General features: G+C 37.1%; 1 protein-coding gene across 2 annotated transcripts in view; it reads left to right on the top strand.

The window, feature by feature from the left end:
- The window catches only part of LOC140135874 (CMP-N-acetylneuraminate-beta-galactosamide-alpha-2,3-sialyltransferase 2-like), a 120,810-nt gene that overhangs the window by 2,030 nt on the left and 93,323 nt on the right, over window positions 1-25,457 (top strand). For both annotated transcript variants that reach the window (XM_072157524.1, XM_072157523.1), the window contains exon 2: window positions 12,940-13,068. The gene's annotated coding sequence lies outside the window, so the exon portion shown is untranslated. The remainder of the gene's footprint in view (window positions 1-12,939; window positions 13,069-25,457) is intronic.

The following is a 25,457-nucleotide window of genomic DNA, read 5'->3' as shown; positions in this document are numbered from 1 at the left end:
TTGTATTTTTCTCAAAAAATAATAATTCACTGGTAACAAAATTTGTATATCATAGGGGCAAGGAATCCAGTTACTACACTGGAATTTCAGTGACACAAGACAAGTGGTTCGTTATTTATGATAAGAAAAGAGGTACCGTACCGCTAGAATGTAATGTACGGTACCTCCTTTTGTCTGTATCATTGTTTTTTGTGTTGTTTGTTTTCGTTTTGTTTTGTCCTTTTTGATGTTAAAAATTTATAACATAAATTCAGCCATCTGTTGTATTGTAATATTTGTTAATAAATCATAGACAGTAACACTATGGCTGTCGAAAAAAAAAGAAAAGAATGTACAGTACCTCATTTCTTAACATACCGTAAAACCTTGTCTACAAGCATATATGCCTCTAAACATTTTTTTTTTAATGCAAGAGACGAGAGGCAGAAACTCTCCACAAAAACATTATTTGGGGTTTGAACAACTATATTACTGATATAGGCGACTGTACAAACACGTATTATTGTAAGACCAATTTATTGTAATGTGTTTGTGGAGGGTATTTGCCTTTCGTCTCTTTCGTCAAAAAATATCTCGTTTAGAAGCATATATGCTTGTAGACGGAATTCTACGGTATATAATGAACAACAGGAATGGTGTTATGACCACCACCCCCCCCAAGATTTAATCTTTTTGCTTATAACTCAGGAACGGTATGTCGCAGGTAGGTCAAACTATGCTTTTTCTGAATCCTTGCAATGAGTAGAATAATTTGGTGTGCTTGTTAAAACCAGATTTGAGCAACTTTGAAATTTGACCACTGTGTTGACCTTTAACCTTGAATATGGCCGGAGTGCCGGGAATAATTTTTTGTTAACATCTTGGAACGTGTTATTGGACCATAATGGAAGCTAAAAAAGTTGGTTTTGTTGAGTCTTGCGAGTGTGAGGGTCATCATTAAATTCCGTATACATGATATACGGACTAAACTGCATTGCACAATGTACATGTACCATACTTGCTTTGGGTCCATATTACACTAATGAAAAATACTTGCATTGGGTACTTTTTGAAAGTCTTGCGAGGGTGATATTACAACTTGAAATGCAAGTGCCTTCCCCCCTCCCCAGCATTTAGCTCATAACAACAAATTCTGCCATAAAAAGTACAAAAAAGTGAAGTAAATTAAACGAAATATGAATATTTCCAAATGTTTTGAACAGTTTTATTTGTTGAGAAAAACTGTGTTCGAGACAGTACATGGTACCATAGATTGATATTTTTGAAAATGCTGACATATTTTTTTATACATGTACTTGACCTCAATCTTGAATAGGCTAGATATTTTAATACCGGTAAGGAATATTTTGGAAGTATTGAAAGTTTCCTTTTTCATGAATAGGTATGTATAAAGACTCCAGACACTAAAATAACATTGGATTGAGTGACATGATTCAAGTTCACCTGCAGTCTCAACTCACCTACATTATGTATCATGCCTATTGCAATTATTGCACCACATTGTACATGCTGTGTGCATGCTGTGGTGAGTTTCTAAGAATAGTATTAATACTAGTTAGGTCATACAATTTGTATTCAAGTGCATTGTCATTGACAAGTTGACCTTAATACTGTTTTGTTCATAAAACCAAGTAAAAAATATATGGCTGATCATCCAGATTTTACAATGGAGAATGGACCATATATATCAGTTGTAGGCCTATAGCGTACTTGAAGAGTCGTAAGGAGGAGGCAAAATCTACTCTATCATGCTTATTGGACAAAAGTAAATCTGTTGCAAATATGTTAGGCCAAATAAAAAAATAAACATGTTTCACGTCCCCTCCCGCTTCCTTTTTTGAGGTTTCTTAATTTTTATTTTTATTTTTTGAAAATCAGTAATAAATTAACAAAAAATATGTCTAGGAAGTAGAGATGCTTTCTATAGCCGTGCTAATATACAAGAAACACTTTTATAAGGTTTTGTGATAGTTAGAGGGGGCCTATCTCTCAGAACAAGAAATAAAAAGAGGCCTCCTCCTTTTTTCAGGCATTATTCATGATTATTGTATACGCTAAAACAGCTCTAATTTAACATCTTGAACGTGTTATTGGACCATAATGGAAGCTAAAAAAGTTGGTTTTGTTGAGTCTTGCGAGTGTGAGGGTCATCATTAAATTCCCGTATACATGATATACCGGACTAAACTGCATTGCACAATGTACATGTACCATACTTGCTTTGGGTCCATATTACACTAATGAAAAATACTTGCATTGGGTACTTTTTGAAAGTCTTGCGAGGGTGATATTACAACTTGAAATGCAAGTGCCTTCCCCCCTCCCCAGCATTTAGCTCATAACAACAAATTCTGCCATAAAAAGTACAAAAAAGTGAAGTAAATTAAACGAAATATGAATATTTCCAAATGTTTTGAACAGTTTTATTTGTTGAGAAAAACTGTGTTCGAGACAGTACATGGTACCATAGATTGATATTTTTGAAAATGCTGACATATTTTTTTATACATGTACTTGACCTCAATCTTGAATAGGCTAGATATTTTAATACCGGTAAGGAATATTTTGGAAGTATTGAAAGTTTCCTTTTTCATGAATAGGTATGTATAATAAAGACTCCAGACACTAAAATAACATTGGATTGATTATTCAAGTTCACCTGCAGTCTCAACTCACCTACATTATGTATCATGCCTATTGCAATTACTGCACCACATTGTACATGCTGTGTGCATGCTGTGGTGAGTTTCTAAGAATAGTATTAATACTAGTTAGGTCATACAATTTGTATTCAAGTGCATTGTCATTGGCAAGTTTAAGTTGACCTTAATACTGTTTTGTTCATAAAACCAAGTAAAAAAATATATGGCTGATCATCCAGATTTTACAATGGAGAATGGACCATATATATCAGTTGTAGGCCTATAGCGTACTTGAAGAGTCTTAAGGAGGAGGCAAAATCTACTCCATCATGCTTATTGGACAAAAGTAAATCTGTTGCAAATATGTTAGGCCAAATAAAAAAATAAACATGTTTCACGTCCCCTCCCGCTTCCTTTTTTGAGGTTTCTTCAATTTATTTTTTATTTTTTGAAATTCAGTTATAACTTTTCAAAAAAATATGTCTAGGAAGTAGAGATGCTTTCTATAGCCTTGCTAATATACAAGAAACACTTTTATAAGGTTTTGTGATAGTTAGAGGGGGCCTATCTCTCAGAACAAGAAATAAAAAGAGGCCTCCTCCTTTTTTCAGGCATTATTCATGATTATTGTATACGCTAAAACAGCTCTAATTTATGGGTATTTACACCGATCTTGCAATAAAAAATAAAAAGCCCCCTCTTCCTCCTTTTTTTCAAAAACCCGGACGTGAAACATTTTTTTTATTTTACTTTGCCTTAACTTTTGAAACATTTTTACAAAAAAGTTATCCCTGAAATAAAGGGGGGAAAATTAAAATTCAGAATCTCTAAAACAGGAAGTGGTTGGGGACTGTCAACTGGTATTTTTTGGTTATTTGACCTAATACTTCAATATAAATGTTCACTTCATGACATGATACCTAGCTATTTATGATCAAATACCAATGAATACCAGCGACGGTAACAAGATATTTTTTGGGGGAAGTGAAAAGGTGGGAGGGAAAAGTATAGTAGATTTTTAGTGATTTATTTTCTTGACGGGGGAAAAGACATTTGGCAAATGCCCCCTTGCCTTTACAGAAACATTGATCTTCAATCTTAATATGTATTTTTCTGAACTCAACTTGTAGGGGTAGATAATTTTTATCAATTTTGAAAATTGAGTCAAAAAGGGTAAGTTTGTTTGCCAAAAACTTGTTATAAAGTGGGTATATAATTTGGTGTAAATGTTTCTTAATTTAGGGAATATTTTTGCCGGTAGAGTGAAACTTGTTCAGGGGTGTTGTGAAAATATTTGGCCATGTTATGTTGACATTAATTATCAATACTTATGAGCCCTCCCCCAGACCTTCTAGTGGCGAAGCCAGGGGAAGAGGGCAGCTACCCCTGTGAGAAAAAAAGGTCTTGCCCTCTCTTTCCCTTTCTTTTTTTTGGCAAATTCCCCACCCCCCTACTTAAAAATTGCCTTGCCCCCATTTGCCAACCTCTGAAAAAGTCCTGGCTACGCCACTGACCACTGACACCCCCACCCTCCTTCCCGGCCCTTTCTAGTTTTGTACCTTCATCATGCAGAGTTGAAGCTGCCGCATCTCCACAAACATATGTAATAGTACCACACTGAACACAGTGAAAACCCAATTATGTGTTTAGTTTAATACTGACACTGCATTTGTAGGGCTGGAAAATCATTTAGTTGTCTGATGGTTTCTTTTATTAAAATCATATAAATGTCAAGAGACAGGATTTATGGATGCGTATATTGTAGTTATGGATGAGTTAGAGCACTTTTGTACCAGTACAGTAATAAATACATTGCTTTTTAGGAAAAAAAACTTCCTGAAATAATTCAGGATTTCATAAAAACTGTGAGGTTGCTTGGATTTGAAAAATGTCAGGTTTGTCTCAGAGTAAAACCATACATACCATTTTATGTAGCCAAATCTTAAAATTAATTACACAATAATTGTCTAATTCTTTATTTCAAGAGCGTGAATTTTTTAATAAAAGAATTAGCCATGCATGCAACCAAATAATGGCACCAATTATTTGAATACAAGGCCAGTGCTTATGAATTGTGATGAAGTGCAAATACCTACATTGTAGCACAGATGTTGGATTGTAGATACAGTCCGATCAGGTTCACTGTGTAGGCTACATTTATCTGCTCTGCTCGTATTTGTGACCTGAATTAGCATGATTTTATCTCAGTTACCACGACAAAATAATCATTACTGATCGATACACCAATCAATGATGGGCATTTTGTACACTTGGTGGCAGGGGCATAGCCAGATTTTTTGGTTGGGGGGGGGGAATAAAAACTTTTTGGGGAAAGCTTCCAAAAAAGGCTTTATTTGGACAATGTGCACTGAACTCGTAGCGTGCACAAATTTTGTATTCCTTCTTTTCTTTCAGTGTGGATCTATTTCAATCCTTGTGAGGACCCTTTTTCAATTTTTTTTGAAAAGTACATCAATTTATCCTAACTGGAACCCTAATTTGTTTGAAAATTTTCAAAATTTTAGCAAAATTGTGTTAAATTTGGCCAAAACTCTAGGCCTCTAGTATAAAAATGGCTCCACTTCATATTCTTGGGAGGTAAGGTAAAGGAGTCGAACCTGCATTTTTTACAGGACAATCTCTCTTTCGGTTGTAATGAGGCCAGACTCCGCCGTGAAATGTTGCTGCGGGGGATCGCCACACGTCCACGTCTATTACCTTCCCAGCATTTAAGAATGCCGGTACCCATTTATACACCTCGGTGGAGGGGGAGAGGAGTAATTGAGATAAAGTGCCTTACTCAAGGGCACAACATGATGGCATCGCTGGGACACTGGGGCTCAAACCCGCAACCTTCCGACTATGAGTCTGAGCCTGTTCCCTTGGGAGGGACATCCTTACTTAAAGGAGTCTTGGGAGGTAACATCATTACCCAAACTTGAGCCCCCCCCCCAACCCTTATTGTTTGTTTTTAATTTTAATATGTGACAGGTACAGATACAGTTGCGACTTTAAAATGTGAGACAGATAAAAAAAAGTCCAGCATTCCTATAATTAGATTCAATTCATGGCAAATGTAGAGCTTTCTAAAGGCGTCTTACAGATCAAATGGCTACCATTATACATCCATCACAGGTAATAAAATGAAAGCTATATGACTAGCAATGAATTTTTCATCTATTCTGGAATAGTTCTTCACTTGATGATTTGAATGTTCTCACCGTGTCATCTTTAATTCATAACACATCTAGACAGCAAGGCTGTTCCATTTGAAATTCACACACCCCTTATGAAAGACATGATCTTATTGTCTCACACAGGGGTTGTAGATTTCCAATGGGGATGCCCATTCAGGTAACTCCATTTGAAAGTTACACTCAATGTGGTCATGTCTTCCATAAGGGGGATGGATTTCAACTGGAATAGCCTGATTTTGCCCGGAGACGCAGTGAACAATCACACATAGATGATATATAATATAATGGTTAACTGAATTATACATGGGAAGGTTGATGGCAGTAAATGCAGTGTTTGATTGTGCCACAAGAACAGACCTGGGAACTGCATTTTTTTATTTATTTCTTTATTAATTTGTTCTAGAAGTATTGACTAGTACGCATTTGGTGCCTATCTTTTCAAAATGAGAATGAAATTGCTTTTTAAAATTGATTTTTGCTTATAAATAAACTATAAATATCAGAGTCACCAAAATTTGCACTCCTTACAACAACAACAACAACAACAACAAAATTTGATTTCCCTTGATAAACCAAAATACTGCAAGTGTAAGTGTTTGGGGGAGAAAATGGCCTTATGCCCCCCCCCCTCCCCGGCGAAGATTGACTGACATGATTATGAAACATAATTAGCATTTATAAAGTCGTCATGAGTTTTTATCAAATAATAGTTATCATTCAGATCTGATTCAGATTTGCAAACATATGTAATACTATTACTTATAGCTACGAGTTAAGATAAGATAAATAAAAAATAAAGTTCAAAGTCCGTGATTAGTCCATATGGATCCGTTTTTAACTTGCTGGTAGGTTGTTTTAAAATGGAGTACTATTAAGAGGTGACACAGATGGCACTTTTGTAATTAACTGGGACGTATGTTTTACATGTACATGTAGCTATAAAACAGCCGCAAGAGATCTTTTTTATATATTATGCATGATTAACTGTAAATGTTTTAAAAAAGGATTTATTTGTAAAGTACGTAGTACCATACCGTACTTTTCTTTTGGAAATTAGTAGCCAACTTTGTTTGTACATTTGTATGGACTTTGTATTTGATGGTTAGCAATTAAGCCATGTCAAATCAGGGCATTGATTTCAGCTATATATGATCATTTTATTTTTGTGATGCAATGTAGTACTGAGAAGTTTCAAATAGGTCTACTTGCGCAGTTGCGCTTACAACTTCTTTTAAATATAGAAGCACTGTAGGATTTGCCAGTTTTTTTAATTCATTGTCGGATTCATCACATAGTGACGCATCATAATGAAAACTGTAAAGTGCATGTTGGAAAAAACAAGTTTAAAAAAAAATGCTGATTTGTAATGTGTTGTCTTGTTTTTGCCCTAATATTGAATTCACTGTATGAAAACTCTTCCTTTTTGTAGAGAAGTGGGGGGAGGGTTAGGTTGTGGATGCCCTTTTAACAACCATAGTGACTAAAACTAGTCACGGATGTCTATTGTCTTATCACTGTCATCAAAAGAAAATGATTAGCATCAGTCTCATTTACTTGAGTTAGGTCACTGGGTCACTGATGTGTTGTCAATAAGTGGACCATGTTGACAATATGCCCAGGGATAGGAATATTCTATGTACTTCAAGAAGATGGAATCGATTTAGCAAAAGGACAAACTCCGGGACAAACTAGGGCAGTCGGGCAGCAAGAAGTGGACAGCTGCAATGGGCTATTCCATTTAAAATCCACACTACGGGCTGTGGAAGATTTTGGAAATATCTTCCATAGGGGAGTATGTTTTTCAAATGGTCAGAGTTAATCATTTTGAAACCCATAGTCCCCCTGTATTATAGCTTTACCTAGATATCTTCCACAGCTGGAGTGAGTATTTCAAATGGAAGTTACCCAATTAGGTATTCTATTCAAAATTGGTACTCCTTTTGTGGAAAACTTAAGCTAAATCTTCTGCAGGGGTAGTGTGGATTTTAAATGAAATAGGCTAATTCTAAGTTGTTATCAAGTGGCTTCATGTAATTTCCATTTGATGACAAGCCTTGAAATAAGCAGGTGCCAGGAGCAAGTTTGCCCTCATAAAGCTATCAATGCTCCTGGTCCTTGTAAGGCTTGTTTGATTAACTTTTATACATTCACCTATTGTATTCAGCAAATTCCTTCATCGGTGTCCGCCTGCTCTATGGCATAAAAAGAACTAGGTCACACATTGTTACACGGCTTAATCAGACAGTGGCAGCGGAAGCGTCAAATTTAGGGGGTCAGGGATGAGCATATTTTGTTCCGGTTTTGTGCGGCTACACCACTGGCTCATCGCTAATGATTTCATGATCGGAAATGAAATTGAGTTATCAAACAGGATTATGAAACATTCATGCAATGTTTGTACTCCACCCACAAACTATATTAAATTCATATCAAATTTGAGGCTGTGTTACTTGATGCTTACTTCCAGCCTTGTCTGACAGACTCTGTGTGTGTAAATCGGCAATTAGCATGCAGAAACATGAACTGTGTTTCAGAGAAAATTATTTAGGTCACTCTCTTCACCCATGACAGCAATTTTCAACCTGTTATGAGTGACATCTTTAAAAAGTTTGTTATCCTTAAAATGTAAACCATTAACTATTGTTTACCTCTTCATGTATCACAATTATAGATGCATTGGTTTTCCATGATTTCTTGCTGCAAAATTAATCAGTTCAATACAATAATTGGCAGATGAAAAGTTTTTACTGATTCTGATTCTAATCAAAGCTAGACAATTCAGAAGCTACCGATGTGATCAGCTCATTGAAGTAATTAATAGACAGGATTTTTGTAAGGGGGGATGAGGGGCAGCAAGACAACTTTGGGTGGGTGGGGGATGGGCTAAATGTGATGAAAATTGTCAAAAATGGTCTAAAAAGTACAAAAAAGGTATGAAAATCTTAAATATCAGGGCAGCCAGCATCTCACGGAGGAAAGATTCTCACCATGGGCAGCTGCCCCCTTTCCCCCCTGGCTACACTCAGGGCTATGCTACGGACTCATCATGAATGATTTCATGATCAGAAATTAAATTGACTTATCAAACAGGGTTGTGAAACATTCATACAATGTTTGTAATCCACACATATTAAATTCATATCAAATTTGAGGCTGTGTTACTTGATGCTTACTTGCAGCCTTGTCTGACAGACACTGTGTGTAAATCGGCAATTAGCATGCAGAAACATGAACTGTGTTTTAGAGAAAATTATTTAGGTCGCTCCTAGTCACCCATTTTCCAACCTGTTATGAGTGACATCTTTAAAAATTAGTTACTTATCCTTAAAATATATAAACCATTAACTAATGTTTACCTCTTCATGTATCACATATTATTGATGCATTGGTTTTTAACTGATTCAGATTCTAATCAAAGCTAGCCAATTCAGAAGCTACCGATGTGATCAGCTCATCGAAGTAACTAATAGACAAGATTTTTGTAAGGGAGGAGGAGGGGCAGCAAGGCAACTTTGGGTGGGGGGGCTAAATGTGATGAAAATTGTCAAAAATGGGCTAAAAAGTACAAAACTGTATGAATATCGTAAATATCAGGGCAGCCAGCATCTCACAGGGGAAAGATTCTCACCATGGGCAGCTGGTGAAAGTTCAAAGTTACTAATAGACAGGATTTTTAAGGGGGTGGGGAAGGAGGAGAAGCGGGCAGCAAGGCAATTGGTGGGGTTTTTTTGGGGGGCTAAATGTGATGAAAATTGTCAAAAATAGGCTAAGAAGTACAAAAAAGGTATGAAAATCTTAAATATCAGGGCAGCCAGCATCTCACGGAGGAAAGATTCTCACTATAGGCAGCTGCCCCCTTTTCCCCCTGGCTACGCTCAGGGCTATGCCACGGACTCATCGCCAATGATTTCATGATTAGAAATTAAATTGAGTTATCAAACAGGGTTGTGAAACATTCATGCAATGTTTGTAATCCACCCACAAACTATATTAAATTCATATCAAATTTGAGGCTGTGTTACTTGATGCTTACTTGCAGCCTTGTCTGACAGACTCTGTGTGTAAATCGGCAATTAGCATGCAGAAACATGAACTGTGTTTTAGAGAAAATTATTTAGGTCACATCGCGTCACCCATGACAGTAATTTCCAACCTGTTATGAGTGACATCTTTAAAAAGTTTGTTATCCTTAAAATGTAAACAATTAACTAATATTTACCTCTTCAAATATGATGAAAATTGTTAAAAATGGGCTAAGAAGTACAAAAAAGGTATGAAAATCTCAAATATCAGGGCAGCCAGCATCCCATGGGGGCAAAACTTCTCACAGTGGGCAGCTGCCCCCTTTTCCCCCCTGGCTACGCCCCGGGCTATGCCACGGAATCATGGCCAATGATGTCATGATCAGATATTAAAATTAGTTATCAAACAGGGTTTTTAAACATTCATACAATGTTTGTAATCCACACATATTAAATTCATATCAAATTTGAGGCTGTGTTACTTGATGCTTACTTCCAGCCTTGTCTGACAGACACTGTGTGTAAATCGGCAATTAGCATGCAGAAACATGAACTGTGTTTTAGAGAAAATTATTTAGGTCACATCGCGTCACCCATGACAGCAATTTCCAACATGTTATGAGTGACATCTATCAGACACGGGCGTGTTAGGTTGTGGTTTTTTTTGTAAAGCCTTTCAAAATTATTTTGTTATGCAGAGTAAAAATAAGGCCATAAAAAAAGAAAGTTTGTATCTGGTCTCACAGGAGGTTAGAAATGCAAATGTGGTATGCTGGGTTTTTTTCTGAATGATTTTTCATTTATTTTTGTGACTTTTTGATGATAAAATTTTTTTAAAAACATAAGGGAAAAATACGTTCCTGCATGATTTTATGAACATCAGTGTGTGACTAGAGACACACTTTTTTGCCTTATCTGCATATAAGTACCACACAAAAAACTATGACGATTATGAGGTTCCTGAAACAATACCTGTTTTCACTCATATTTAGATCGTTACACCTCCTCCACAGCGAGTCTGTTACCTTCCTGGCATTGAACAGAGCCAGTACCCATTTTTACAACTGGGTGGGGAGAGGTAATAGGGGTGAAGCTTGCCTATAAGTGTTCAACAGGTTGGCACCGCAGGACTCGAACCCACAACCTCAAGCTACTCTGAGTCAGAGTCTTAGACCGCTGCGCCATAGTGCCCCACATTTCCGGGATCCTCATTAATTTGTCTGGTGTCTGTCTGCTAAGTTCTATGTACATATGTGTGATTCAATGAATAGAGATGAAAGATTGGGACATAATGTTACAGGTAAAGAGGATCTAGGCAGTAGGGTACCCAAGCTGTGTGCTTGGGTACCCGTGTTACCGGCTGTTCCTTGGCTAGAGGAAACTTGCCGTGCTAACACCGGCAGCCTGTCGTGTATACCCTAGGAGAACCTGTGTGAACAACAATGTATGCCAAAACTGTTGAGCGTGACCATAACACAACCTTTTTACTCTTGAAAAGAAAACATGAAAAGTTACACTGCAATGTAGCGACTTAACCCTAACACCCAAATATTTTACAAAATCCACAAGGAAAACCTTGCCAAGACCCAATCACCATAAGTCATATAATATACGGAAACACTGGCTGGGCCAGCGAAACCCCCATGGCTACAGGTCAGTGATCTTGTGCTAAGCATGCAAGGGGTCCCAGGTCAATACCAAAAGGTACCAAGTGACTTCTTTGTTCATCTTCTATCCTTTTTCACTCCTTCTTTCCTTTCCGATAGCAAAAAAACATTGTCCTGTATTAAGGGCTTAGAGTCCTATAAATGATTTATCTTGTGAACAAGCTTAACTTGACCAGTTGTCTATCTGCACCTGGGTTCCTGTATAAGACCAGGCTGATATTAGTTTAAAAATATATATTTTTTATTTGACCTAACGGTTTGGATAACCATCCCATGAAAACAATAAATATAATAAAATATGTGTTTTACATTACTGGTTTTTTATGCAGAAAATTTACCGCAACCTACAATCCAGGAAAAAAAGGTTGGCACACTTTGCCTGTGTTTTCGTATATCTGCGCCCCCGCTCCCCCAATTCAATGTTGGACCAAGCCATGTTGTCAACAGGTCCCCGAGACCCTCCAACATTGAAAGATGGGGAGTGGGGAAGGGTGAGATATAGGGGGGGGGGGCGTCTGTACTTCACATATATTGCATGCATGTTCACTCGCCTCCCCAATGTTAATAGAGCACGCATTTCCATTGTTTAGTGCAAGTGTGCCAACTATTTTTTTCCAGGATTGTAGCTCTATCCCTGGTGTGAACATGGTGAACACAGCTCTATTGTATGTTACATCATGAAGCTGCCCGTCACACGCTGGTTTGCTACGCTGTGCTGTGAATTTGTCATACTCGTGTGATGGCAATGATAGCTGCCATTTATATAATCCTAACTTTCATTGACTTACGTGAACCTTATTTTTGAATCACAAACCTATGATATAGTATGTGGACATCATAATGAGCTGAACAAATTTGCCCACCTGTAGAACCTTTTACATAGCATTGTGGATTAATATCTATATTTTATTTCGAGAATTGTCTTGTGACATCTTGCCAGAAGCATCTCCAATTATTTATTCAAGTCCAATACATTGTTTATTTTCTTTAACAAGCACAATAGAGACCAGACAGGTCAACTATGTCACTTTTCATGTGGGTCTACTTTTCGGCGTAGTGCCTAAAAAGTATAAGGAATCCAACCCCGGAATCCAACCAGCATAACAGATTCCTGCAAAAATGAGCAGTTTTTGAGAAAATTACAAACATCGATTTTACTTTACTGCCTCAAGGAAGGTATACAGACAATAGTAGTTTATGCCAGAAAATAAATTCATTTTACATGAAGCAACTATTTACCCTCTTCATCTCATACGGGCCTGCAGTTACAACACGAATGTGTCAGGCCTCAGAGGAGGAGTTTACTCAGAATACTATCAGTGGTTCACTGGAATTCCTAAGCACGCCTAAGTGATTGCATTTTCACCTTTTAGTCGTATTTCACTCTTTGTTTTCTGTTTCCCAATTTCAGAGTGATTAACAGCGATGGCAAAATGACGCCTGCACATGCCTAGCAGCCAAGAAATGTGTGACTTGACTGATGATTGTCATGGTGATTCTTTGAAGTATTCCTTGTCCTACATGTACAGGAAGAAATTGAGTAAGCTTAAAACTGTAATTGTTTCTGAACAAGAGAAAAAGTAGAAATGTGAGCCATCATATCAAAACATGGCATCTAAATTGTCTCCAAATATTAACCTCACAATTCTGCTTGCTATCCCCAGTCTTGTCATCCAGGTCTTTGGTTCAAAACCAGACTGCAGACAACAATTTTCCTCTTCATCTTCTTCCTTCCTTCCTTCCTTCCTTCCTTCCTTCCTTCCTTCCTTCCTTCCTTCCTTCCTTCCTTCCTTCCTTCCTTCCTTCCTTTCCTTTCCCTTCACCAGACTGGGTGTTAGGGTGAATTAATCTCCTTTTTCCCTTCATCAAGACCAACATTAAAGTGACCCCTCACGTGTTGAGGAAATGTGTTTCTTATGTGACACATTTTGTACACATTTTGTGGTCTCCTCATCTCTTTTATCCCATACATATTTTCATTTTCTTTAATTAGGGTATATATGCAATAATGATCTGTTCCCCAAGCAAATTTTAGAATGGCTTGCCAAAAAAATGCTTACCCTCTCTGGCGTGGCATGCCAAAAAAAACCTAGCCCACTCTCTCGGTTTATTTCCTCTTGATCCAATCCCATTTAGTCCAATCCCACTTTAATCCAATCGCATTTGGTCCTGTACCACTTACCTGCCAATAATACTTGTCTTCCCCTATTGGTCTGCCAACAAATCTCCCTCCCCCCTTTACATATATGCCAAATTCTTGAGAACACAATTTTTCAAACCTTTTAATAATGATCTAGATATATAGTGTGAACATATTTGAACGTTTCCGTAACGGTTTTTGTAAGCCTTTTTATAGTGTTTTATTTAAAAGGTGCCAATAAATATGTGCCAAAAATCTGTGGCCTGCAGAGCTTGCCTAAAAAAACTTGACTTGCATCTTGCCAAAAATCTCTTCCTCCTTCCTTTTGACCTGCTAAAAATTGCATTCCCCCTCCCTCCCTTTGGCCTGCCAAAAATTGGTTTATCCTTAGAGAGCACGAAATTATTACTAGTACTAATAGGATTAGGGTTAGGGTTAGGATTTAGGGTTAGGGTTATGGTAAAGCTTAGGGTTAGGACTAGAGTTGGGATTTGTTTGGTGCTCTCTTACACGAAGGATACACCCAAAAATTGCTTTTCCCTGTTTTTGCTCAGGGGGCAGATACTTATTGTACAGACCCAATAAGGACACAATATTCAGACAATAAGGCTTGTACAGACCCAATAAAGCTTCAGACAAACTGCTGTTTTGATGTCATATGTTATGTGCAATGTGCATCACTATTAAATTATTACTTGATGCAGGGTCAGAAATTCGGCGAGAATCCATTCTTGCAAAGATTCTCATCAACAAAATTGCAAAAATCTAAATAGATTCTTGTAAATATTTTAGTTTATCATGCAAAGTTATATGGTGAGAATCCATGGATTCTTGCAAAATTCCACTGGGAGAATCCAAAAGGATTCTTGCACTTGGTTGCAAATTTCTGGATCTGTGATGAGTCTTATCTAGTATTTTGAAATGGAACAAAACTCACAATATTTGCCAGCAAAGTGCCAGAGTGACCTGTCCATAATTCACAACACGAAATAGGTTATCACAGTCGGAATAATGAGCATCCCAACACGGCTCAGATTAAAAGGTCATTGAAAGGTTATAAAAGAGATTCAGATCAAAGAAGAATGAAAAGCCCCAAATGTCACTACGTGTTTGCCCAAAGGCCCAAGCTTGGCATGTTATCATTGAGCATTCAATATCTCTCCAGCCCTGAATAGGCTGCAACTGAAAAATAAAACCAGGTTTCACTGTGGCAAACTAACAAGATTCTGAGTCTACAGGAAAAGTATAAATGCCATGTTCAAACTTTTTTGAGTTTTAAGGCCACCAACCAACATCTGCCATATAATGCATACAGATTGTAGCATTACCTTAAAACCCCATGAGTACTACCTGCCGATTGGCCAAAAAGAAGTTTTCATCATCAATTGGACCAATCACCAACATGGTTAGAATAATTTCACCACACAAAAAAATTGGGGTGAATTATTTGCAAAGCTCCATTCTGATTGGTGATTAAAGTGAAGATGTCATGTAATTGACCAATCACTGGCAATGTTATTTCGGCAGGTAGTGCTCAGGGGGTTAACACTGCCAGGTACTACAAAATACAACATGATATATGCACTGCGTGTGCTCCCATCCCATGTGATGTGATGAGGCGCAATCACCCCAAGTGATAGGCACGCGAAAGACCTATGGCTACCAGTCGCCGACATAGTGTTTGGCACGCAAGGGGTCTCGGGTTGGAATCCTGACCAGAGCAAACAATTTCTTTGTTTGTTTTCTCTCCTTATTCTGTCCTTCTTTCCCTTCCAATTGCCAAAAAGGCCATGGGGCATTAGGAGCAGCAAAATTCCATTTACAGGGAGATTCATTTACCGTAGACGTACACCTTTTTCATCCCATTTTTGGATGCAAAATTTTTGGATGCAAAATATTTTTCATCCAAAATAATCATCCCCACCTCACTCCCTTTATTCAGCTCAACCTCCTGAATCATGCAGTTTACATTCACATACCTTGTAGCCCCAGGCACATAGCCAGGATTTTCGAGGGAATGCAGGTTTTTCTAATGCAAAGCTGTTTGGGGAATCAATTCCTTTGATCAATGGAAAAGTAAGCTTTGCAATATTATTGAATATATTTGTGACTCTTTTTGAACTTCTTATACTTTTTGTGAGTTGACTTTCTGCGACATTTGGAAATTTGTGACACATACGTTTTCACCTTTGTACAAAATGGTAATGCCAGGGGCATCCCCTTATATTGGGCTTCTAATCCCAGGCAAAAGAAAAATTCCACTTTTAAGACCAAACATATTATTAGGCATTATTTTCAGAAGATGTGTGTTAAAGTTTTATCCCTTCTGTGAGCAACACAAAAACATGGTGATTTAATCGATTCCAGCCTATTCACACAGAGAAAACACCATACTACATGTATATTGCAAAATATGAAGAATTCTATGCACAAATTGCATGCACACATTCTATCATGTCTTAAATCCCTTAATGAAAACTGTGAAGGAATTGCAGGAACAATGGTACATGTATGTCTTTCATGATTTATTTGTTTATATGTTTAGTCTATGTGATGTGCCATTTAAAGGGGCATGCTGACATTTTGTCACTGCCAAAACACATTTTCCCTCTAGCACACGTCTTCTTTTAGTATGAGCTATTATCAACAACTTTTCAATTTGTGTAAGGCACCAAAAACAAATTTGTTCGATCTTTGGATCGACCGTAGATGCTGATTCGATGCTTGTTATTAATGAACTAACTACTAATTATCAGAATTAATGCTAAATTTATATTGGTCAATATCAATACAGTCAAAGATCCGGGTGTTATCACAATTAACAATGGTCAATTAAGGATACGATACATGGTTTACCGACAAGTGACTCATTTCGGATTGCGATCATGAATTTTGAAGAAAAAAAAGTTTCCACAGGCTTCGTTGGGACTCGAACCAACGATTCTAAACTTCCTTTGATTACGCGTCTAGCGCTTTACCGCTCGGCCACCGTGGCAGTTGAGCGAATGAGTGTAATGATAAAAGATAAATCTCATAATGCCATCTTTAGCCTTTTGTTTACTAAAAAAGACGCGTTTTGTAAAGATAGATTAGCCGTTTTATGCATAAATAGCCCGAACGTTTGGGAAAGGTTTCAAACAAATAATAAAGACACTGATGTGATCTTGAAATTGCGTAAGTCGGGAATTATCTGCGTCGCAATGTTTTGTTTTGGTTTTAGGAATTTGACCTTAAAATTTACGACTTCATGACATTATCATTCGAAATCAACAAAAGATATTTCAATTATGTCCTCATTCTTTCTCTAGAATGTTTTGTACATGTATGTGAAATAGCTTCAACAATGGTTTGCTGCATAATGGTAAAAATAGCCTTGACCTAAAAAAGGGAGAGAGGTACCATATTTACGGATTCAGGCTAAATTTAAAATTGATATAAAACGTTTGTTTTTTTTTTTTTTTTTAAAATTAATTTTTGTCATAAAGAAATTGTATCTGGTGTGTATTACACTACAGTTTTTATTCCTATAGGGCTCTTTGACTTCTTCAAATAATTTTTTTAATGATAGAGTGAATCCCCTGGCCCTCTATAATTATGCACAAAAGATCGAGTCCCCTTAATTGATTTCATAAATAATGAGGATCCACCAACACCAAGCATCGATGGTCAATCAAAAGATCAAACTAATTTGTTTCTATTGGTGGTTCAATTAATGTATAATGTCTTTTCTCCCTCCCCAAGTTCCAAGCACAGGGAATAAAAAATCATGCTTGTTCAGTGTTGTCTTGTATATTTCATTTTTGGAAGGTTTGAAATTGTCAATTTGAAAACAAAGAAATACAAAGGAAATTGTCCTTGTATTGGGGGGTTAAAGTCGACCCCCAACCCACCCACCCACCCCGACCACATTATTGTAGCAGTTAGGTAAACAATGGTATATCTTTGCTGCATGTTCCTTAAAAATGGATTTTGCTTTTAGATATAAATCCCAGTAAAATCTATTCATATTATATGCAGCAACTTACACATATCACCATATTAATATATCTCAATATAAATCCCCCACCCACATGAGATTTGCTTGAGACACATCTGTAGTCAGAATTTGCAAATCCATGTTGATCTACCGGATTTGAAGTAGTAATAATACACGACATGTAAACAAAACTCTTGCCGTCAAAATGGAAACAAGAAGTCTTTGTAAAATGTCACGATTGAGTTGAAAAATATTGAAACAAATCCAAGCAGTAAAGTAGCAATCAGAGTACTCAAATTGAAAAGTAAATTGCATGGATTTGTGTGTAACACGACGAAATCAGGAACTTGTGATACTGATTACCCTAAGACAGCGAAATTGAAAAACACTCGGACGCAAAAATTGCATGCATGTTGGCAATCAGACACGACAACCATTTATTGACTTTTGTTTAAGACCCGCACCAAGTACCTACAACAAACAAACAAACAAACTCTCAGCCGTACTATAGCCAAATATATAATAGGAGATTCTCTAATCAAGCGAACTATACCCAACCCAAGACCTAGCGAAACAACGACCAAAGGCGCAGAAAATCTCGGTTTAGCAAAACCAAATGTGATCCAAACTTGCACTCGGGTATGCCCCCACCCGAAGCTTAAATTCTGAGCGTTTGTTGTTGTCGTGTCCAATACAAAACCAACCGTGATTAAATCACCACCTAATCACGCCCGAAACCCGCGAAGGCGTCAAATCCCATTGGTTCCCGGGTCGAGCCAAACAATACAAATATATCTGCATGACAATGATTGACCTCGGACCCGGTAAACAATAACATGGATTCGTCCATTTCTCAGCAAGGGTAAATTGAGTTTAACTTGTTGCACTGTGTTAAACTTTATTATCTTGTGTTTTCTCTTCAATCTTGTAGAATTGGTATAAGCTATAGGAATATGGTATATATGTAATATCATCTGGTGCTGCTGAAATTTGACCAACTCTTCGTGCACAATTACAAAAAGTTGAATTTTGTGTCTTTTTATTATTATGTTTTTATGGTTTTTTTTTTAAAAATATGACTGAAAATCAGCTGTAAAATTAATATTCAGCTTCAGATTTGGTTCTGATTAAATTGGCAACTTTGAAAATGTAGATAACACTATAGAATTGCATAAATTTATATTTTGAGACCAGGTACAAAATACCCAAAATTGGCATTGTTGAATTATAAGAAACTAGGCGGTTACCCGTATCTCGCGGTTTTCGGCTATTATAATTATTGGCTTTCGCAGATCTCAGAATCAGGGTGTGTCCTTTGGCTAGGTCTGACAAAAGGTCACCGTGAAAACTTTTTGTTTGTTAGTCCAAGGTCCACTCACCCACCAAGTTTGAGCTCCATAGAGGCAATTTGAAGTTTCTACCTTTAGAGACCTATGGCCTCTTAACCGTAGGTCTGACAAAAAGGTCACCGTGGAAACTTTTGTTTGTTAGTCCAACATCCACTCACCCACCAAGTTTGAGCTCCATCGAGTCAATTTGAAATTTCTACCTTTTTTGACCTATGACCTCTTAACCGTAGGGATGACGAAAAGGTCACCGTGGAAACTCTTGTTTCTTAGTCCCAGATTCGCCCACCCACCAGGTTTGAGCTCCATAGGGGCAATTTGAAATGTCTACCTTTTTTTGACCTATGACCTCGTAACCGTGGGTCTGACGAAAAGGTCACCGTGGAAACTTTTGTTTGTTAGTCCAAGGTCAACACACCCACCAAGTTTGAGCTCCATAGAGACAATTTGAAATTTCTACCTTTTTGACCTATGACCTCTTAACCGTAGGGTTTGACAAAAAGGTCACAGTGGAAACTTTTGTTTGTTAGTCCAAGATCCACGCACCCACCAAGTTTGAGCTCCATAGGGGCACTTTGAAATTTCTACCTTTTTTGACCTATGACCTCTTAACCGTAGGGTCTGACTGAAAAAGGTCACCGTGGAAACTTTTGTTTGTTAGTCCAAGGTCAACCCACCCACCAAGTTTGAGCTCCATAGGGGCAATTTGAAATTAGACTTCAATTGGACTTGACCCCGGCCTTGACCTTTGACCTTAAAAAATATAAACTCGTTCTTCCTCATACCAAGCTGCACCCACCCACCAAGTTTGAGGAACGTGCGACCCCCAGTCGCCGAGAAAAGAGGCGGACAGACAAACAGACACACAAACACACAGATCTGGTGAATTATAGTAAGATAAAAAAAATTAAAAAATGAGACAAACAATTAATTTTGTTTGGCCTTATATAGAAACGATTTCAGATAATGTCACCAAGGAAATAGAAAGTGCAAAACACAGGATATGGATGTGATATGATAGTTAGGTCAAGGTTTTGTCTGTATTTTGTATGGGTTTTATTAATTGGTACATTTTTGTGAAGTTTATTTTAGCACTCTTTGCAGATTCTTTCAAAATATGTGCCAAATTTAATGTGTAGGTGTAGACTTGAATTATCATCTTCTAAGAACTATTTTGATTGGCTAGACAAAGAGGGCTATATCTTGTAGAGAGTCAATTGGAGATATAGTAAGATTAGTTTGTGGGACTGAAGGGATTTAAGCTTTAAATTTCTAAGAGATCTAAAAAGCTCTATTTGGATTGGTTACTCACAGTGTACAAATTAGGTGGTAATCCGGTAGTCCTGACAACCAGATTTGCCGACGGATAACCAGAAACGGATAACCTGAAATTCACTGCAGGTTATCCGTTGGACACCCACACTTTTTTCACCTTCATGCAGTATGAAAATGATTTAGTCCCGATATTTTAGTAAGCTTACGAAAAATCACATTGCTTTCCAGTTCTGTCTAGTCCTCATACTCCTCAAAGCTTTGAAGTTTCAAACCACCACATTCCCACATAATTAGTTAGGGCTCGAGTGTGCGCTGTGTGGCCTTCTTTCAGTCCAAACTATAGTACTGTGGCTTTGTGGGCACAATAGCGGCACCTGTGATGATGATGAGGCTTTGACATCAGCCAAAAACTTATATTTTAGAATCTTATGACAGTGGATTTTGTATTAATTTGTGTCTTTTCTTTTATTTTGAGTACTTATATTAGTAGTTATGATATTTTATTAAATCCCAATTTTGGCGGATATATATATATACGGATTACCAAAAACTCTGGCGGATGACCAGATTTCATGACCTGGTCATCCGCCGGATAACCTGATTTTTTTTCTTAATTTGTACACTGGTTACTCAGATGATTACACAATGTAATTCACCAATCAGGGGCTCTGTAAGAAAGGCAGTAGTGTCCATGGGTTATTTTTTTTTGCACTTTTCTGATTTTTTTAAGCTTCTGCAAAATAAGAATGCCTACATGTGTAAATTTATTTTCAATATATAATTTATTTTATTCAAATATTACACCTGTGGCTTAATTCAATCATATTATGATGATCTGTATACCCAATGATCGTAAGTGAGGGTACATTATGCTGTGAAACTAGTAGTAACAGTTGCCTTTTCCAGAGGTCTATACTTTGAATTTGTTTCTACGCTCACCTGTAATGGGTTTGAGCACTTTTAATTCCAAAGTTGGTCACCTGAAAAATAATACTTGTTTTATATATACAGAGTTAAATTACATTTGATGTGATATTGAAGTAATTGAACCATTTTTCATCTTGTTTCAAATTGTTAAGTTGCTATTTGGCTGCATGGAGCTAATAATTTGTGTTCTAAACATATTAAATCTATAATCCTTGTAGAAAGAAATTAAATAACAAATCGCCGATCTATCGGGACAGGTCTCTTAAGTTCCTCTCGAAGACGTCTCCAAAATAAATACTGTCCATATCTGTCACATGGCCATTTTAGGCACTGCACTTTGCAAAGTAATTGTCTAAACAGCAGAGTCTTTTTATTATCTGGAATCTCTTCCAGGATGATAAGAATCATCACATTGTGGTTTTCTTCCAAGACTCTATAATGTGCCAAGTCTAATTCTTTAATGCACCAGTTGTCTTTAAAAAAATGTGGTGAGAGTATAACAAGAATCTTACGGCTTCTCTGCATGTGAAGAGATATTTCAGCTACCTTTGTTCTCCCAAGGCGCATGTCTCGACCCCTTAGAAAAAGTCTGAAAGGTTCCTCTCCTTGCTCAATATTAGGCAAAAGCTCGCCATGTATCCAATCATCAGCACTTCCTTCATGATAGGGAACATAAGCATCATATCGAGGAATACCATTCTCATCATCATCAATACGTTCATCATTTTCAATAAGATGGTGTTGTTGGTTTCTTCTTCTGTGCAATATCAGGAAAGTTTTGTACTTGATGTGCCACCAATAATGCACTATCAAAATAACTGAAATCAGTAAAACTATAGCACAAGTAATACCAATTGAAATGTACTTCCACAGGGGCAACCCACAATCTAAATTGACCTGTGTAATGCTGTAATCTTTTTCTGAATCCGGGGAAAAACATACATAGCGTCTGTCCATGTCTCTTTTTGTATAAGTGTTACTTTCGTATAAACTGTTAATTTGGACCACATTATTTGTGAGTACCCAGTTCCTGAATGCCTCCACATTGCAATCACATTGAAATGGATTGTTACTGAAATCCAAAATGCTCATACTAGGATGGCCTGATTGAGTTAGAATTTCTTTTGGGACAATTCTGATTTTGTTTTCATGAAGAATTAATTGTTTTATTGCTTAAGTGTTGCAAATTACTCACTGATACCAGTTTGTTGTTACTTAGATTCAGGATTGCTAAGCCACTGAAGTAAATGTCAAGATTATTTTCAATGGTGGTTATCCAATTGTTACTCAGATCAAGCAATTGCAATTTAGGTGCTTTGAAGATTTTCAGTAGGTCAGCATTGTAAGAATATTGCTGAAGATTCGATAGGTACAGTTCTTGTAAAACTGGTAAATGCAGTATAGTGTATTTATCGTAATTGATCATGTTGCACCCAAATAAATCTAAAATCTTAAGAAATGGACAGGTAGAATTAGTTTGAATAAAGTTGATTGTAGTTGCATGAGCATCAAATGATTCCAAGTATGGTGCAACATGGCATATATTTGCACTGAATGTTTCATAGATAGATTTTTGGTACCCTATACTTAGTTCTTTCAAATTTGGTGGAGAGCATGACCATAAACACCAGATTTGATCACTGTAAAGATTATTGTATGTTAAGTCGACTTTTTCGAGTGATGAAATGTTACACAACTGCTCCCAAATAATCTTAAAATCACCGCTCATATGATTTTTGGATAGATTTATCTTTGTTAATGAGTCATAGCTACTAAATATATTCAGACCACCAGATGAAGGCAAATTAATGTTTGCAATAAATTTTATGATTTGTAATTGGTTTAAAAATCTTAAACCTTTGAAGACGTTCGCAGACAATATTAACGGAGGATTGCGGAATGAAGATAAAGATAACACTTTTAAATCCTGAAACCGTTCAAAAGGTGCACCTTGAAACTCATATTCACGAGCATATAATGTTAATGCCTGCAACGACCCCTTCCAATTTCCCCATGATGCAAATGTTGTTGAATTTAAGTTGATAGCCTTTCTGTACATAGTTAGGGTTAGGCTTTGAAGAGGTGAATCCAGCGAGTTCAAAGCTTCTATGGCTGTATGGGTGTCAATCATAAGTCCAAGGTCAAGACTAGTAAGATGATCAAGTACCTCAAATGCCGGAAGACTGGTAGTTGTTGAGGATGCCTGCCAAAATCTAAGATTTGTCAAAGGAATCGCTGGTGCACATTTCTTACTGGCATTCAGTGATTTCAGGTTATTTTCGTTGTATGACGAGCAAAACTTGATTGCAGAACATGATCCACCAACTATAATCTCAAGTTTTTGTAGGCTGTGTAATCCAGTAAACAGTTTGCCAATATTTTCACAGTTGTAGATATTACTAGTAATGTACAGTACACGTAAAGATGAAAGTGGAGCAAGGGGTGTGCCAGTAATATTGTCTGACCCATCATCAAAGGACATGGTCAGAATTTGTAAATTTTCCAACCCAACAAGTGACGAGGAACTAAGACTTGTGACATTTTGCCATCTAAGGGTAAGTGTCTGCAGTGAGGACAGATTCTGAAAGGGTTTGCCTTTTAAAGACTGTAAGTAGTTGCCATGTAAATCTAAGCTAGCAAGTTTGGAAAGTGCGCTAAAGGTTTTATCACTTATGAAGGATATTGAGTTGGCTCTCAAGTCCAGACTTAGAAGATTATGAAGTCCAATAAATACATCATCATGCAATGTTGATATATCGTTGTGAGAAAGATCTATATACTGTAACTTGTGAAGGCTGCTAAATACATTAGCTTGTATGTAGGATATGGAGTTTTCCGATAGTTGCAGAATTACTAGTTCATGAAGTGTAGTGAATGCACCGTTGGGTAATGTTGCTATTTCGTTATTAGAAAGATCCAAATGTTGCAACTTTTTAAAAATTTGAAAAGCATCATCAGAGGTAACATTAAGTTTATTACTACTCAGATCAAGAAAAATGATTGATGCACCATGGTGTAATGGTGGAATACAGATTAGGTCTCTGTAGCTACAATCCATATTGGTATGATGCCACATTTTACAAGCCAAACTTCCTTGTGGATAACACAAGCTTGTGATCGGCTCTATTAATCGTCCATTGCTGGGCTGAATGCAAGCAAAATTCAGCAGCAGATACACAATGACACACATACTCTGTAGTTGTAGCAAAGCCATTTGGAACTGTGTTTTACACAGCAGCAAAATGAAGAACAATCGGTGAGTTTTTAGATACTTTCTATCACAAGTTGCTAATTTATACCAAACTCGGAAAGAATGCTATATTTATGAACTTGGATTCTTCCGTCATGCACAATGTTGCCAGAATTTGTGAGGCAAAGTGTTTTCCACAAATGCAGTTGGATAGAATGTCATTTTGAAAGGGGAAAGTTGAATTGCAACCATGGCTGTTGCCAGAGGAGGTGTGGGGTGTGACACCCGCATTCATATCTAGAGTTAGTTGGCATATCGAATATGTAGTCGTTAAAGTCATGTGTTCATCGGCAAATCACAATTCTTTGTAGAAATGTGTAATGTGCATTCTTAGTCCTGGTTCTTAGTCAGTGGGAGTGGTCTAGTTCATAGACACATAATCTGATTGGACAATCGCATGATCTCGGGTGCCGTCTATCAGGCTGTAGACAACCCCACGTCACCATGAGTGTTGATAACACGTAACACGCTTGTAGAGGAGTGCATTGCGTTGTATGCGTAGACTAGTGCGGAATATGTGCATGCGCTAGCAGTACGTGCAACAAAATATGTGAAGTTGTAAATAAGTTTCATTCATTTTATAATAAGGGGAGTTTTTATGATGGTAACTTAGTTTTTGCTTTAAAAAATAGTTTACAGTTATTAAAATAATATTCAACTGACTAAGATTGAGAATAAATGACAGGAATTTTTGTTTTTACTATCCTCTACTTATGATAGACGACAGGCAGGTAAAATATTTTGATCGTAGTGGATACAGGCTGTGCCGGCATCCACTACTCAAAATATTGGACCTGCCTGTTGTCTATCACACGGTAGAGGATAGTAAAAACAAAAATTCCTATCGTTTATTCTCTAATTCCTGGGTGCATTAGACATTGTCTTGAAATAGTAATAGAAGAAGTTACCATTGAGAAAAATTGGTCTCCAAGATTTTAAGCATAAAAACAAATTGGGATCAACAATTTCACCAAACAAGGATTTCAGTGTACAAAAAATGGCCATACACCCAAGT

The sequence above is a fragment of the Amphiura filiformis genome, chromosome 16 (assembly GCF_039555335.1).
Source record: "Amphiura filiformis chromosome 16, Afil_fr2py, whole genome shotgun sequence".
Taxonomy (NCBI): Eukaryota; Metazoa; Echinodermata; class Ophiuroidea; order Amphilepidida; family Amphiuridae; genus Amphiura; species Amphiura filiformis.
The sequence above is the reverse complement of the archived record's forward strand: the minus strand, read 5'-3'. Positions and strand labels throughout refer to the sequence as shown.